The following is a 16,216-nucleotide window of genomic DNA, read 5'->3' on the forward strand; positions in this document are numbered from 1 at the left end:
AGCAAATGAGGCATAGGATTGATGTAATGTAATGTGTATACTTGTAAAGCGCACTGTTGCCAGCCGGCGTCCTGGCGCTGTATACCGCTGGGGAACCAGTCCTGGCTTTCCCTGTGGGATGGTCCCTGCTGGGAATCCCCAAGGTGGAGCCAGGCATCCCCGGCGTTGAGGGTGCCGTTGTGGAGATTAGGCAAGCTAGTGCCCAGAGTTGCAGAGTGGGACCCCTGGTTAGAGTAGGCACTGACGTGAGAATTATCGAGTCCGCTGACCCTGGTCCATGACCCTGCCGCGTCGGGAATCAAACCCTGGTCCCGGGCCGACTTCTGCTTTTGGGTCTGCCGCCTCTAACCAGTGAGCCATTGAGAGATGTACCCCAGGCTGAACATGAAAACTGAGAAAACATGAAAACTGAGATTCTAATTTTTAGTAGGGTGTGGATTTTCACAATATCCATAGTACTGATTATCAAGCCTTAGAAAATCTGTTTTTTATTGCTGTGCATTCGTTTGAAAATATTCAAGTTCTAATGCACTAACAGTGGACTTTTCCATCTGCAGAATATACTGAATGACCAGAGATGGCAGTGCTGCGGAAGAGAATTTGTCTGCATTGCTGAGACCAAAAAAAAACCAAGAAGCCATTTCTCAGCACTCTGCCTTCCTTCATCAATTTAAATGGTAAGTCAAACTCGAGTTAGTGGGGTCTTGGCATGATTATCTTTGTCAAGACTCTACCAAAATGGATGACGTTATGGTGATCATCATATTTTATCAGACTTTGTCTCCGAAGCTGAGAAAGCCTGCGTTAGATACCTGTGCTAACAATGTGTCATCAGAGGACATTACTGTCTTTAAGGCTGGAAAGAGTTTCCTTAATTTGGAGCCATCGCCTTACTTTCTCAAGGAGTGAAGCTCATTTGACCTGTTTCCCTGCACTCTGTGTGTGGGTCTCTGATACTCCAGATGGATAGCTGTTTAGGATACTCGGCGGTCTTGCAACTCCATCCAATTTTCAAAAGGAGCCCAATGCTTTCCCAGTATACTGCCTAGCTGCCTTGCAGTCCTAATTACATATAGTTACCTAGTGCATAATTGCTGATGTCTCCTCCTCCTGTGTTTCCTCGTCACCGAGGGCGATTGGTCACGTGCTGTCCTGACATCATAAAGCTAGAGCAGGATGTCATCTGACATGAGGGACAATCAGTTGCCTAGCAAGCACTAAGATACATTTATCATGGTATTGAACTGGGTTGCAGGGTAAACAGGGCGCCCAGCTGAAGACCTAGATGGTGAGATGATTGAAACTGGCGCATTATTAGAGACTTGTGCATCTGTTTGAAGGTGCAGTTAATCACAATGTTCTCGACTTCTCTATAGCTTAACTGATAAGGATGTACTAAGATGAAGATGTTAAGATGTTGTTTATAGTTTTTATTATTCCCACTAACAGTAGCGTAAACCTTCCTCCCTCAACTTATCAGATCACTCAATTGCTATTGGCGTATCATAACCTATAAGAATTGCACTGAGAAGGGGATGCCGTCACTTGGCTGGCAATCACATCTTTTTATCTAGGTCCTGATGTAGGTGCTAGTGTTGTGTAGAGAGTGGTAGCAAATGAGGCATAGGATTGATGTAATGTAATGTGTATACTTGTAAAGCGCACTGTTGCCAGCTGGCGTCCTGGCGCTGTATACCGCTGGGGAACCAGTCCTGGCTTTCCCTGTGGGATGGTCCCTGCTGGGAATCCCCAAGGTGGAGCCAGGCATCCCCGGCGTTGAGGGGGCCGTTGTGGAGATTAGGCAAGCTAATGCCCAGAGTTGCAGAGTGGGAACCCTGGTTAGAGTAGGCACTGACGTGAGAATTATCGAGTCCGCTGACCCTGGTCCATGACCCTGCCGCGTCGGGAATCAAACCCTGGTCCCGGGCCGACTTCTGCTTTTGGGTCTGCCGCCTCTAACCAGTGAGCCATTGAGAGATGTACCCCAGGCTGAACATGAAAACTGAGAAAACATGAAAACTGAGATTCTAATTTTTAGTAGGGTGTGGATTTTCACAATATCCATAGTACTGATTATCAAGCCTTAGAAAATCTGTTTTTTATTGCTGTGCATTCGTTTGAAAATATTCAAGTTCTAATGCACTAACAGTGGACTTTTCCATCTGCAGAATATACTGAATGACCAGAGATGGCAGTGCTGCGGAAGAGAATTTGTCTGCATTGCTGAGACCAAAAATAAAAAACAAGAAGCCATTTCTCAGCACTCTGCCTTCCTTCATCAATTTAAATGGTAAGTCAAACTCGAGTTAGTGGGGTCTTGGCATGATTATCTTTGTCAAGACTCTACCAAAATGGATGACGTTAAGGTGATCATCATATTTTATCAGACTTTGTCTCCGAAGCTGAGAAAGCCTGCGTTAGATACCTGTGCTAACAATGTGTCATCAGAGGACATTACTGTCTTTAAGGCTGGAAAGAGTTTCCTTAATTTGGAGCCATCGCCTTACTTTCTCAAGGAGTGAAGCTCATTTGACCTGTTTCCCTGCACTCTGTGTGTGGGTCTCTGATACTCCAGATGGATAGCTGTTTAGGATACTCGGCGGTCTTGCAACTCCATCCAATTTTCAAAAGGAGCCCAATGTTTTCCCAGTATACTGCCTAGCTGCCTTGCAGTCCTAATTACATATAGTTACCTAGTGCATAATTGCTGATGTCTCCTCCTCCTGTGTTTCCTCGTCACCGAGGGCGATTGGTCACGTGCTGTCCTGACATCATAAAGCTAGAGCAGGATGTCATCTGACATGAGGGACAATCAGTTGCCTAGCAAGCACTAAGATACACTTATCATGGTATTGAACTGGGTTGCAGGGTAAACAGGGCGCCCAGCTGAAGACCTAGATGGTGAGATGAATGAAACTGGCGCATTATTTGAGACTTGTGCATCTGTTTGAAGGTGCAGTTAATCACAAGGTTCTCGACTTCTCTATAGCTTAACTGATAAGGATGTACTAAGATGAAGATGTTAAGATGTTGTTTATAGTTTTTATTATTCCCACTAACAGTAGCGTAAACCTTCCTCCCTCAACTTATCAGATCACTCAATTGCTATTGGCGTATCATAACCTATAAGAATTGCACTGAGAAGGGGATGCCGTCACTTGGCTGGCAATCACATCTTTTTATCTAGGTCCTGATGTAGGTGCTAGTGTTGTTTAGAGAGTGGTAGCAAATGAGGCATAGGATTGATGTAATGTAATGTGTATACTTGTAAAGCGCACTGTTGCCAGCCGGCGTCCTGGCGCTGTATACCGCTGGGGAACCAGTCCTGGCTTTCCCTGTGGGATGGTCCCTGCTGGGAATCCCCAAGGTGGAGCCAGGCATCCCCGGCGTTGAGGGTGCCGTTGTGGAGATTAGGCAAGCTAGTGCCCAGAGTTGCAGAGTGGGACCCCTGGTTAGAGTAGGCACTGACGTGAGAATTATCGAGTCCGCTGACCCTGGTCCATGACCCTGCCGCGTCGGGAATCAAACCCTGGTCCCGGGCCGACTTCTGCTTTTGGGTCTGCCGCCTCTAACCAGTGAGCCATTGAGAGATGTACCCCAGGCTGAACATGAAAACTGAGAAAACATGAAAACTGAGATTCTAATTTTTAGTAGGGTGTGGATTTTCACAATATCCATAGTACTGATTATCAAGCCTTAGAAAATCTGTTTTTTATTGCTGTGCATTCGTTTGAAAATATTCAAGTTCTAATGCACTAACAGTGGACTTTTCCATCTGCAGAATATACTGAATGACCAGAGATGGCAGTGCTGCGGAAGAGAATTTGTCTGCATTGCTGAGACCAAAAAAAAAACCAAGAAGCCATTTCTCAGCACTCTGCCTTCCTTCATCAATTTAAATGGTAAGTCAAACTCGAGTTAGTGGGGTCTTGGCATGATTATCTTTGTCAAGACTCTACCAAAATGGATGACGTTAAGGTGATCATCATATTTTATCAGACTTTGTCTCCGAAGCTGAGAAAGCCTGCGTTAGATACCTGTGCTAACAATGTGTCATCAGAGGACATTACTGTCTTTAAGGCTGGAAAGAGTTTCCTTAATTTGGAGCCATCGCCTTACTTTCTCAAGGAGTGAAGCTCATTTGACCTGTTTCCCTGCACTCTGTGTGTGGGTCTCTGATACTCCAGATGGATAGCTGTTTAGGATACTCGGCGGTCTTGCAACTCCATCCAATTTTCAAAAGGAGCCCAATGCTTTCCCAGTATACTGCCTAGCTGCCTTGCAGTCCTAATTACATATAGTTACCTAGTGCATAATTGCTGATGTCTCCTCCTCCTGTGTTTCCTCGTCACCGAGGGCGATTGGTCACGTGCTGTCCTGACATCATAAAGCTAGAGCAGGATGTCATCTGACATGAGGGACAATCAGTTGCCTAGCAAGCACTAAGATACATTTATCATGGTATTGAACTGGGTTGCAGGGTAAACAGGGCGCCCAGCTGAAGACCTAGATGGTGAGATGATTGAAACTGGCGCATTATTAGAGACTTGTGCATCTGTTTGAAGGTGCAGTTAATCACAATGTTCTCGACTTCTCTATAGCTTAACTGATAAGGATGTACTAAGATGAAGATGTTAAGATGTTGTTTATAGTTTTTATTATTCCCACTAACAGTAGCGTAAACCTTCCTCCCTCAACTTATCAGATCACTCAATTGCTATTGGCGTATCATAACCTATAAGAATTGCACTGAGAAGGGGATGCCGTCACTTGGCTGGCAATCACATCTTTTTATCTAGGTCCTGATGTAGGTGCTAGTGTTGTGTAGAGAGTGGTAGCAAATGAGGCATAGGATTGATGTAATGTAATGTGTATACTTGTAAAGCGCACTGTTGCCAGCCGGCGTCCTGGCGCTGTATACCGCTGGGGAACCAGTCCTGGCTTTCCCTGTGGGATGGTCCCTGCTGGGAATCCCCAAGGTGGAGCCAGGCATCCCCGGCGTTGAGGGGGCCATTGTGGAGATTAGGCAAGCTAATGCCCAGAGTTGCAGAGTGGGAACCCTGGTTAGAGTAGGCACTGACGTGAGAATTATCGAGTCCGCTGACCCTGGTCCATGACCCTGCCGCGTCGGGAATCAAACCCTGGTCCCGGGCCGACTTCTGCTTTTGGGTCTGCCGCCTCTAACCAGTGAGCCATTGAGAGATGTACCCCAGGCTGAACATGAAAACTGAGAAAACATGAAAACTGAGATTCTAATTTTTAGTAGGGTGTGGATTTTCACAATATCCATAGTACTGATTATCAAGCCTTAGAAAATCTGTTTTTTATTGCTGTGCATTCGTTTGAAAATATTCAAGTTCTAATGCACTAACATTGGACTTTTCCATCTGCAGAATATACTGAATGACCAGAGATGGCAGTGCTGCGGAAGAGAATTTGTCTGCATTGCTGAGACCAAAAATAAAAAACAAGAAGCCATTTCTCAGCACTCTGCCTTCCTTCATCAATTTAAATGGTAAGTCAAACTCGAGTTAGTGGGGTCTTGGCATGATTATCTTTGTCAAGACTCTACCAAAATGGATGACGTTAAGGTGATCATCATATTTTATCAGACTTTGTCTCCGAAGCTGAGAAAGCCTGCGTTAGATACCTGTGCTAACAATGTGTCATCAGAGGACATTACTGTCTTTAAGGCTGGAAAGAGTTTCCTTAATTTGGAGCCATCGCCTTACTTTCTCAAGGAGTGAAGCTCATTTGACCTGTTTCCCTGCACTCTGTGTGTGGGTCTCTGATACTCCAGATGGATAGCTGTTTAGGATACTCGGCGGTCTTGCAACTCCATCCAATTTTCAAAAGGAGCCCAATGTTTTCCCAGTATACTGCCTAGCTGCCTTGCAGTCCTAATTACATATAGTTACCTAGTGCATAATTGCTGATGTCTCCTCCTCCTGTGTTTCCTCGTCACCGAGGGCGATTGGTCACGTGCTGTCCTGACATCATAAAGCTAGAGCAGGATGTCATCTGACATGAGGGACAATCAGTTGCCTAGCAAGCACTAAGATACATTTATCATGGTATTGAACTGGGTTGCAGGGTAAACAGGGCGCCCAGCTGAAGACCTAGATGGTGAGATGAATGAAACTGGCGCATTATTTGAGACTTGTGCATCTGTTTGAAGGTGCAGTTAATCACAAGGTTCTCGACTTCTCTATAGCTTAACTGATAAGGATGTACTAAGATGAAGATGTTAAGATGTTGTTTATAGTTTTTATTATTCCCACTAACAGTAGCGTAAACCTTCCTCCCTCAACTTATCAGATCACTCAATTGCTATTGGCGTATCATAACCTATAAGAATTGCACTGAGAAGGGGATGCCGTCACTTGGCTGGCAATCGCATCTTTTTATCTAGGTCCTGATGTAGGTGCTAGTGTTGTTTAGAGAGTGGTAGCAAATGAGGCATAGGATTGATGTAATGTAATGTGTATACTTGTAAAGCGCACTGTTGCCAGCCGGCGTCCTGGCGCTGTATACCGCTGGGGAACCAGTCCTGGCTTTCCCTGTGGGATGGTCCCTGCTGGGAATCCCCAAGGTGGAGCCAGGCATCCCCGGCGTTGAGGGGGCCGTTGTGGAGATTAGGCAAGCTAATGCCCAGAGTTGCAGAGTGGGACCCCTGGTTAGAGTAGGCACTGACGTGAGAATTATCGAGTCCGCTGACCCTGGTCCATGACCCTGCCGCGTCGGGAATCAAACCCTGGTCCCGGGCCGACTTCTGCTTTTGGGTCTGCCGCCTCTAACCAGTGAGCCATTGAGAGATGTACCCCAGGCTGAACATGAAAACTGAGAAAACATGAAAACTGAGATTCTAATTTTTAGTAGGGTGTGGATTTTCACAATATCCATAGTACTGATTATCAAGCCTTAGAAAATCTGTTTTTTATTGCTGTGCATTCGTTTGAACATATTCAAGTTCTAATGCACTAACAGTGGACTTTTCCATCTGCAGAATATACTGAATGACCAGAGATGGCAGTGCTGCGGAAGAGAATTTGTCTGCATTGCTGAGACCCAAAAAAAAACCAAGAAGCCATTTCTCAGCACTCTGCCTTCCTTCATCAATTTAAATGGTAAGTCAAACTCGAGTTAGTGGGGTCTTGGCATGATTATCTTTGTCAAGACTCTACCAAAATGGATGACGTTAAGGTGATCATCATATTTTATCAGACTTTGTCTCCGAAGCTGAGAAAGCCTGCGTTAGATACCTGTGCTAACAATGTGTCATCAGAGGACATTACTGTCTTTAAGGCTGGAAAGAGTTTCCTTAATTTGGAGCCATGGCCTTACTTTCTGAAGGAGTGAAGCTCATTTGACCTGTTTCCCTGCACTCTGTGTGTGGGTCTCTGATACTCCAGATGGATAGCTGTTTAGGATACTCGGCGGTCTTGCAACTCCATCCAATTTTCAAAAGGAGCCCAATGCTCTCCCAGTATACTGCCTAGCTGCCTTGCAGTCCTAATTACATATAGTTACCTAGTGCATAATTGCTGATGTCTCCTCCTCCTGTGTTTCCTCGTCACCGAGGGCGATTGGTCACGTGCTGTCCTGACATCATAAAGCTAGAGCAGGATGTCATCTGACATGAGGGACAATCAGTTGCCTAGCAAGCACTAAGATACATTTATCATGATATTGAACTGGGTTGCAGGGTAAACAGGGCGCCCAGCTGAAGACCTAGATGGTGAGATGAATGAAACTGGCGCATTATTTGAGACTTGTGCATCTGTTTGAAGGTGCAGTTAATCACAATGTTCTCGACTTCTCTATAGCTTAACTGATAAGGATGTACTAAGATGAAGATGTTAAGATGTTGTTTATAGTTTTTATTATTCCCACTAACAGTAGCGTAAACCTTCCTCCCTCAACTTATCAGATCACTCAATTGCTATTGGCGTATCATAACCTATAAGAATTGCACTGAGAAGGGGATGCCGTCACTTGGCTGGCAATCGCATCTTTTTATCTAGGTCCTGATGTAGGTGCTAGTGTTGTGTAGAGAGTGGTAGCAAATGAGGCATAGGATTGATGTAATGTAATGTGTATACTTGTAAAGCGCACTGTTGCCAGCCGGCGTCCTGGCGCTGTATACCGCTGGGGAACCAGTCCTGGCTTTCCCTGTGGGATGGTCCCTGCTGGGAATCCCCAAGGTGGAGCCAGGCATCCCCGGCGTTGAGGGGGCCGTTGTGGAGATTAGGCAAGCTAATGCCCAGAGTTGCAGAGTGGGACCCCTGGTTAGAGTAGGCACTGACGTGAGAATTATCGAGTCCGCTGACCCTGGTCCATGACCCACCCGCGTCGGGAATCAAACCCTGGTCCCGGGCCGACTTCTGCTTTTGGGTCTGCCGCCTCTAACCAGTGAGCCATTGAGAGATGTACCCCAGGCTGAACATGAAAACTGAGAAAACATGAAAACTGAGATTCTAATTTTTAGTAGGGTGTGGATTTTCACAATATCCATAGTACTGATTATCAAGCCTTAGAAAATCTGTTTTTTATTGCTGTGCATTCGTTTGAACATATTCAAGTTCTAATGCACTAACAGTGGACTTTTCCATCTGCAGAATATACTGAATGACCAGAGATGGCAGTGCTGCGGAAGAGAATTTGTCTGCATTGCTGAGACCCAAAAAAAAACCAAGAAGCCATTTCTCAGCACTCTGCCTTCCTTCATCAATTTAAATGGTAAGTCAAACTCGAGTTAGTGGGGTCTTGGCATGATTATCTTTGTCAAGACTCTACCAAAATGGATGACGTTAAGGTGATCATCATATTTTATCAGACTTTGTCTCCGAAGCTGAGAAAGCCTGCGTTAGATACCTGTGCTAACAATGTGTCATCAGAGGACATTACTGTCTTTAAGGCTGGAAAGAGTTTCCTTAATTTGGAGCCATCGCCTTACTTTCTCAAGGAGTGAAGCTCATTTGACCTGTTTCCCTGCACTCTGTGTGTGGGTCTCTGATACTCCAGATGGATAGCTGTTTAGGATACTCGGCGGTCTTGCAACTCCATCCAATTTTCAAAAGGAGCCCAATGCTTTCCCAGTATACTGCCTAGCTGCCTTGCAGTCCTAATTACATATAGTTACCTAGTGCATAATTGCTGATGTCTCCTCCTCCTGTGTTTCCTCGTCACCGAGGGCGATTGGTCACGTGCTGTCCTGACATCATAAAGCTAGAGCAGGATGTCATCTGACATGAGGGACAATCAGTTGCCTAGCAAGCACTAAGATACATTTATCATGGTATTGAACTGGGTTGCAGGGTAAACAGGGCGCCCAGCTGAAGACCTAGATGGTGAGATGATTGAAACTGGCGCATTATTAGAGACTTGTGCATCTGTTTGAAGGTGCAGTTAATCACAATGTTCTCGACTTCTCTATAGCTTAACTGATAAGGATGTACTAAGATGAAGATGTTAAGATGTTGTTTATAGTTTTTATTATTCCCACTAACAGTAGCGTAAACCTTCCTCCCTCAACTTATCAGATCACTCAATTGCTATTGGCGTATCATAACCTATAAGAATTGCACTGAGAAGGGGATGCCGTCACTTGGCTGGCAATCACATCTTTTTATCTAGGTCCTGATGTAGGTGCTAGTGTTGTGTAGAGAGTGGTAGCAAATGAGGCATAGGATTGATGTAATGTAATGTGTATACTTGTAAAGCGCACTGTTGCCAGCCGGCGTCCTGGCGCTGTATACCGCTGGGGAACCAGTCCTGGCTTTCCCTGTGGGATGGTCCCTGCTGGGAATCCCCAAGGTGGAGCCAGGCATCCCCGGCGTTGAGGGGGCCGTTGTGGAGATTAGGCAAGCTAATGCCCAGAGTTGCAGAGTGGGACCCCTGGTTAGAGTAGGCACTGACGTGAGAATTATTGAGTCCGCTGACCCTGGTCCATGACCCTGCCGCGTCGGGAATCAAACCCTGGTCCCGGGCCGACTTCTGCTTTTGGGTCTGCCGCCTCTAACCAGTGAGCCATTGAGAGATGTACCCCAGGCTGAACATGAAAACTGAGAAAACATGAAAACTGAGATTCTAATTTTTAGTAGGGTGTGGATTTTCACAATATCCATAGTACTGATTATCAAGCCTTAGAAAATCTGTTTTTTATTGCTGTGCATTCGTTTGAAAATATTCAAGTTCTAATGCACTAACATTGGACTTTTCCATCTGCAGAATATACTGAATGACCAGAGATGGCAGTGCTGCGGAAGAGAATTTGTCTGCATTGCTGAGACCAAAAATAAAAAACAAGAAGCCATTTCTCAGCACTCTGCCTTCCTTCATCAATTTAAATGGTAAGTCAAACTCGAGTTAGTGGGGTCTTGGCATGATTATCTTTGTCAAGACTCTACCAAAATGGATGACGTTAAGGTGATCATCATATTTTATCAGACTTTGTCTCCGAAGCTGAGAAAGCCTGCGTTAGATACCTGTGCTAACAATGTGTCATCAGAGGACATTACTGTCTTTAAGGCTGGAAAGAGTTTCCTTAATTTGGAGCCATCGCCTTACTTTCTCAAGGAGTGAAGCTCATTTGACCTGTTTCCCTGCACTCTGTGTGTGGGTCTCTGATACTCCAGATGGATAGCTGTTTAGGATACTCGGCGGTCTTGCAACTCCATCCAATTTTCAAAAGGAGCCCAATGCTTTCCCAGTATACTGCCTAGCTGCCTTGCAGTCCTAATTACATATAGTTACCTAGTGCATAATTGCTGATGTCTCCTCCTCCTGTGTTTCCTCGTCACCGAGGGCGATTGGTCACGTGCTGTCCTGACATCATAAAGCTAGAGCAGGATGTCATCTGACATGAGGGACAATCAGTTGCCTAGCAAGCACTAAGATACATTTATCATGGTATTGAACTGGGTTGCAGGGTAAACAGGGCGCCCAGCTGAAGACCTAGATGGTGAGATGATTGAAACTGGCGCATTATTAGAGACTTGTGCATCTGTTTGAAGGTGCAGTTAATCACAATGTTCTCGACTTCTCTATAGCTTAACTGATAAGGATGTACTAAGATGAAGATGTTAAGATGTTGTTTATAGTTTTTATTATTCCCACTAACAGTAGCGTAAACCTTCCTCCCTCAACTTATCAGATCACTCAATTGCTATTGGCGTATCATAACCTATAAGAATTGCACTGAGAAGGGGATGCCGTCACTTGGCTGGCAATCACATCTTTTTATCTAGGTCCTGATGTAGGTGCTAGTGTTGTGTAGAGAGTGGTAGCAAATGAGGCATAGGATTGATGTAATGTAATGTGTATACTTGTAAAGCGCACTGTTGCCAGCCGGCGTCCTGGCGCTGTATACCGCTGGGGAACCAGTCCTGGCTTTCCCTGTGGGATGGTCCCTGCTGGGAATCCCCAAGGTGGAGCCAGGCATCCCCGGCGTTGAGGGGGCCGTTGTGGAGATTAGGCAAGCTAATGCCCAGAGTTGCAGAGTGGGACCCCTGGTTAGAGTAGGCACTGACGTGAGAATTATTGAGTCCGCTGACCCTGGTCCATGACCCTGCCGCGTCGGGAATCAAACCCTGGTCCCGGGCCGACTTCTGCTTTTGGGTCTGCCGCCTCTAACCAGTGAGCCATTGAGAGATGTACCCCAGGCTGAACATGAAAACTGAGAAAACATGAAAACTGAGATTCTAATTTTTAGTAGGGTGTGGATTTTCACAATATCCATAGTACTGATTATCAAGCCTTAGAAAATCTGTTTTTTATTGCTGTGCATTCGTTTGAAAATATTCAAGTTCTAATGCACTAACATTGGACTTTTCCATCTGCAGAATATACTGAATGACCAGAGATGGCAGTGCTGCGGAAGAGAATTTGTCTGCATTGCTGAGACCAAAAATAAAAAACAAGAAGCCATTTCTCAGCACTCTGCCTTCCTTCATCAATTTAAATGGTAAGTCAAACTCGAGTTAGTGGGGTCTTGGCATGATTATCTTTGTCAAGACTCTACCAAAATGGATGACGTTAAGGTGATCATCATATTTTATCAGACTTTGTCTCCGAAGCTGAGAAAGCCTGCGTTAGATACCTGTGCTAACAATGTGTCATCAGAGGACATTACTGTCTTTAAGGCTGGAAAGAGTTTCCTTAATTTGGAGCCATCGCCTTACTTTCTCAAGGAGTGAAGCTCATTTGACCTGTTTCCCTGCACTCTGTGTGTGGGTCTCTGATACTCCAGATGGATAGCTGTTTAGGATACTCGGCGGTCTTGCAACTCCATCCAATTTTCAAAAGGAGCCCAATGTTTTCCCAGTATACTGCCTAGCTGCCTTGCAGTCCTAATTACATATAGTTACCTAGTGCATAATTGCTGATGTCTCCTCCTCCTGTGTTTCCTCGTCACCGAGGGCGATTGGTCACGTGCTGTCCTGACATCATAAAGCTAGAGCAGGATGTCATCTGACATGAGGGACAATCAGTTGCCTAGCAAGCACTAAGATACATTTATCATGGTATTGAACTGGGTTGCAGGGTAAACAGGGCGCCCAGCTGAAGACCTAGATGGTGAGATGAATGAAACTGGCGCATTATTTGAGACTTGTGCATCTGTTTGAAGGTGCAGTTAATCACAAGGTTCTCGACTTCTCTATAGCTTAACTGATAAGGATGTACTAAGATGAAGATGTTAAGATGTTGTTTATAGTTTTTATTATTCCCACTAACAGTAGCGTAAACCTTCCTCCCTCAACTTATCAGATCACTCAATTGCTATTGGCGTATCATAACCTATAAGAATTGCACTGAGAAGGGGATGCCGTCACTTGGCTGGCAATCGCATCTTTTTATCTAGGTCCTGATGTAGGTGCTAGTGTTGTTTAGAGAGTGGTAGCAAATGAGGCATAGGATTGATGTAATGTAATGTGTATACTTGTAAAGCGCACTGTTGCCAGCCGGCGTCCTGGCGCTGTATACCGCTGGGGAACCAGTCCTGGCTTTCCCTGTGGGATGGTCCCTGCTGGGAATCCCCAAGGTGGAGCCAGGCATCCCCGGCGTTGAGGGGGCTGTTGTGGAGATTAGGCAAGCTAATGCCCAGAGTTGCAGAGTGGGACCCCTGGTTAGAGTAGGCACTGACGTGAGAATTATCGAGTCCGCTGACCCTGGTCCATGACCCTGCCGCGTCGGGAATCAAACCCTGGTCCCGGGCCGACTTCTGCTTTTGGGTCTGCCGCCTCTAACCAGTGAGCCATTGAGAGATGTACCCCAGGCTGAACATGAAAACTGAGAAAACATGAAAACTGAGATTCTAATTTTTAGTAGGGTGTGGATTTTCACAATATCCATAGTACTGATTATCAAGCCTTAGAAAATCTGTTTTTTATTGCTGTGCATTCGTTTGAACATATTCAAGTTCTAATGCACTAACAGTGGACTTTTCCATCTGCAGAATATACTGAATGACCAGAGATGGCAGTGCTGCGGAAGAGAATTTGTCTGCATTGCTGAGACCCAAAAAAAAACCAAGAAGCCATTTCTCAGCACTCTGCCTTCCTTCATCAATTTAAATGGTAAGTCAAACTCGAGTTAGTGGGGTCTTGGCATGATTATCTTTGTCAAGACTCTACCAAAATGGATGACGTTAAGGTGATCATCATATTTTATCAGACTTTGTCTCCGAAGCTGAGAAAGCCTGCGTTAGATACCTGTGCTAACAATGTGTCATCAGAGGACATTACTGTCTTTAAGGCTGGAAAGAGTTTCCTTAATTTGGAGCCATGGCCTTACTTTCTGAAGGAGTGAAGCTCATTTGACCTGTTTCCCTGCACTCTGTGTGTGGGTCTCTGATACTCCAGATGGATAGCTGTTTAGGATACTCGGCGGTCTTGCAACTCCATCCAATTTTCAAAAGGAGCCCAATGCTCTCCCAGTATACTGCCTAGCTGCCTTGCAGTCCTAATTACATATAGTTACCTAGTGCATAATTGCTGATGTCTCCTCCTCCTGTGTTTCCTCGTCACCGAGGGCGATTGGTCACGTGCTGTCCTGACATCATAAAGCTAGAGCAGGATGTCATCTGACATGAGGGACAATCAGTTGCCTAGCAAGCACTAAGATACATTTATCATGATATTGAACTGGGTTGCAGGGTAAACAGGGCGCCCAGCTGAAGACCTAGATGGTGAGATGAATGAAACTGGCGCATTATTTGAGACTTGTGCATCTGTTTGAAGGTGCAGTTAATCACAATGTTCTCGACTTCTCTATAGCTTAACTGATAAGGATGTACTAAGATGAAGATGTTAAGATGTTGTTTATAGTTTTTATTATTCCCACTAACAGTAGCGTAAACCTTCCTCCCTCAACTTATCAGATCACTCAATTGCTATTGGCGTATCATAACCTATAAGAATTGCACTGAGAAGGGGATGCCGTCACTTGGCTGGCAATCGCATCTTTTTATCTAGGTCCTGATGTAGGTGCTAGTGTTGTGTAGAGAGTGGTAGCAAATGAGGCATAGGATTGATGTAATGTGTATACTTGTAAAGCGCACTGTTGCCAGCCGGCGTCCTGGCGCTGTATACCGCTGGGGAACCAGTCCTGGCTTTCCCTGTGGGATGGTCCCTGCTGGGAATCCCCAAGGTGGAGCCAGGCATCCCCGGCGTTGAGGGGGCCGTTGTGGAGATTAGGCAAGCTAATGCCCAGAGTTGCAGAGTGGGACCCCTGGTTAGAGTAGGCACTGACGTGAGAATTATCGAGTCCGCTGACCCTGGTCCATGACCCACCCGCGTCGGGAATCAAACCCTGGTCCCGGGCCGACTTCTGCTTTTGGGTCTGCCGCCTCTAACCAGTGAGCCATTGAGAGATGTACCCCAGGCTGAACATGAAAACTGAGAAAACATGAAAACTGAGATTCTAATTTTTAGTAGGGTGTGGATTTTCACAATATCCATAGTACTGATTATCAAGCCTTAGAAAATCTGTTTTTTATTGCTGTGCATTCGTTTGAACATATTCAAGTTCTAATGCACTAACAGTGGACTTTTCCATCTGCAGAATATACTGAATGACCAGAGATGGCAGTGCTGCGGAAGAGAATTTGTCTGCATTGCTGAGACCCAAAAAAAAACCAAGAAGCCATTTCTCAGCACTCTGCCTTCCTTCATCAATTTAAATGGTAAGTCAAACTCGAGTTAGTGGGGTCTTGGCATGATTATCTTTGTCAAGACTCTACCAAAATGGATGACGTTAAGGTGATCATCATATTTTATCAGACTTTGTCTCCGAAGCTGAGAAAGCCTGCGTTAGATACCTGTGCTAACAATGTGTCATCAGAGGACATTACTGTCTTTAAGGCTGGAAAGAGTTTCCTTAATTTGGAGCCATGGCCTTACTTTCTGAAGGAGTGAAGCTCATTTGACCTGTTTCCCTGCACTCTGTGTGTGGGTCTCTGATACTCCAGATGGATAGCTGTTTAGGATACTCGGCGGTCTTGCAACTCCATCCAATTTTCAAAAGGAGCCCAATGCTCTCCCAGTATACTGCCTAGCTGCCTTGCAGTCCTAATTACATATAGTTACCTAGTGCATAATTGCTGATGTCTCCTCCTCCTGTGTTTCCTCGTCACCGAGGGCGATTGGTCACGTGCTGTCCTGACATCATAAAGCTAGAGCAGGATGTCATCTGACATGAGGGACAATCAGTTGCCTAGCAAGCACTAAGATACATTTATCATGGTATTGAACTGGGTTGCAGGGTAAACAGGGCGCCCAGCTGAAGACCTAGATGGTGAGATGAATGAAACTGGCGCATTATTTGAGACTTGTGCATCTGTTTGAAGGTGCAGTTAATCACAATGTTCTCGACTTCTCTATAGCTTAACTGATAAGGATGTACTAAGATGAAGATGTTAAGATGTTGTTTATAGTTTTTATTATTCCCACTAACAGTAGCGTAAACCTTCCTCCCTCAACTTATCAGATCACTCAATTGCTATTGGCGTATCATAACCTATAAGAATTGCACTGAGAAGGGGATGCCGTCACTTGGCTGGCAATCGCATCTTTTTATCTAGGTCCTGATGTAGGTGCTAGTGTTGTGTAGAGAGTGGTAGCAAATGAGGCATAGGATTGATGTAATGTAATGTGTATACTTGTAAAGCGCACTGTTGCCAGCCGGCGTCCTGGCGCTGTATACCGCTGGGGAACCA

The sequence above is a fragment of the Lissotriton helveticus genome, chromosome 7 (genome assembly GCF_964261635.1).
Source record: "Lissotriton helveticus chromosome 7, aLisHel1.1, whole genome shotgun sequence".
Lineage (NCBI taxonomy): Eukaryota > Metazoa > Chordata > Amphibia > Caudata > Salamandridae > Lissotriton > Lissotriton helveticus.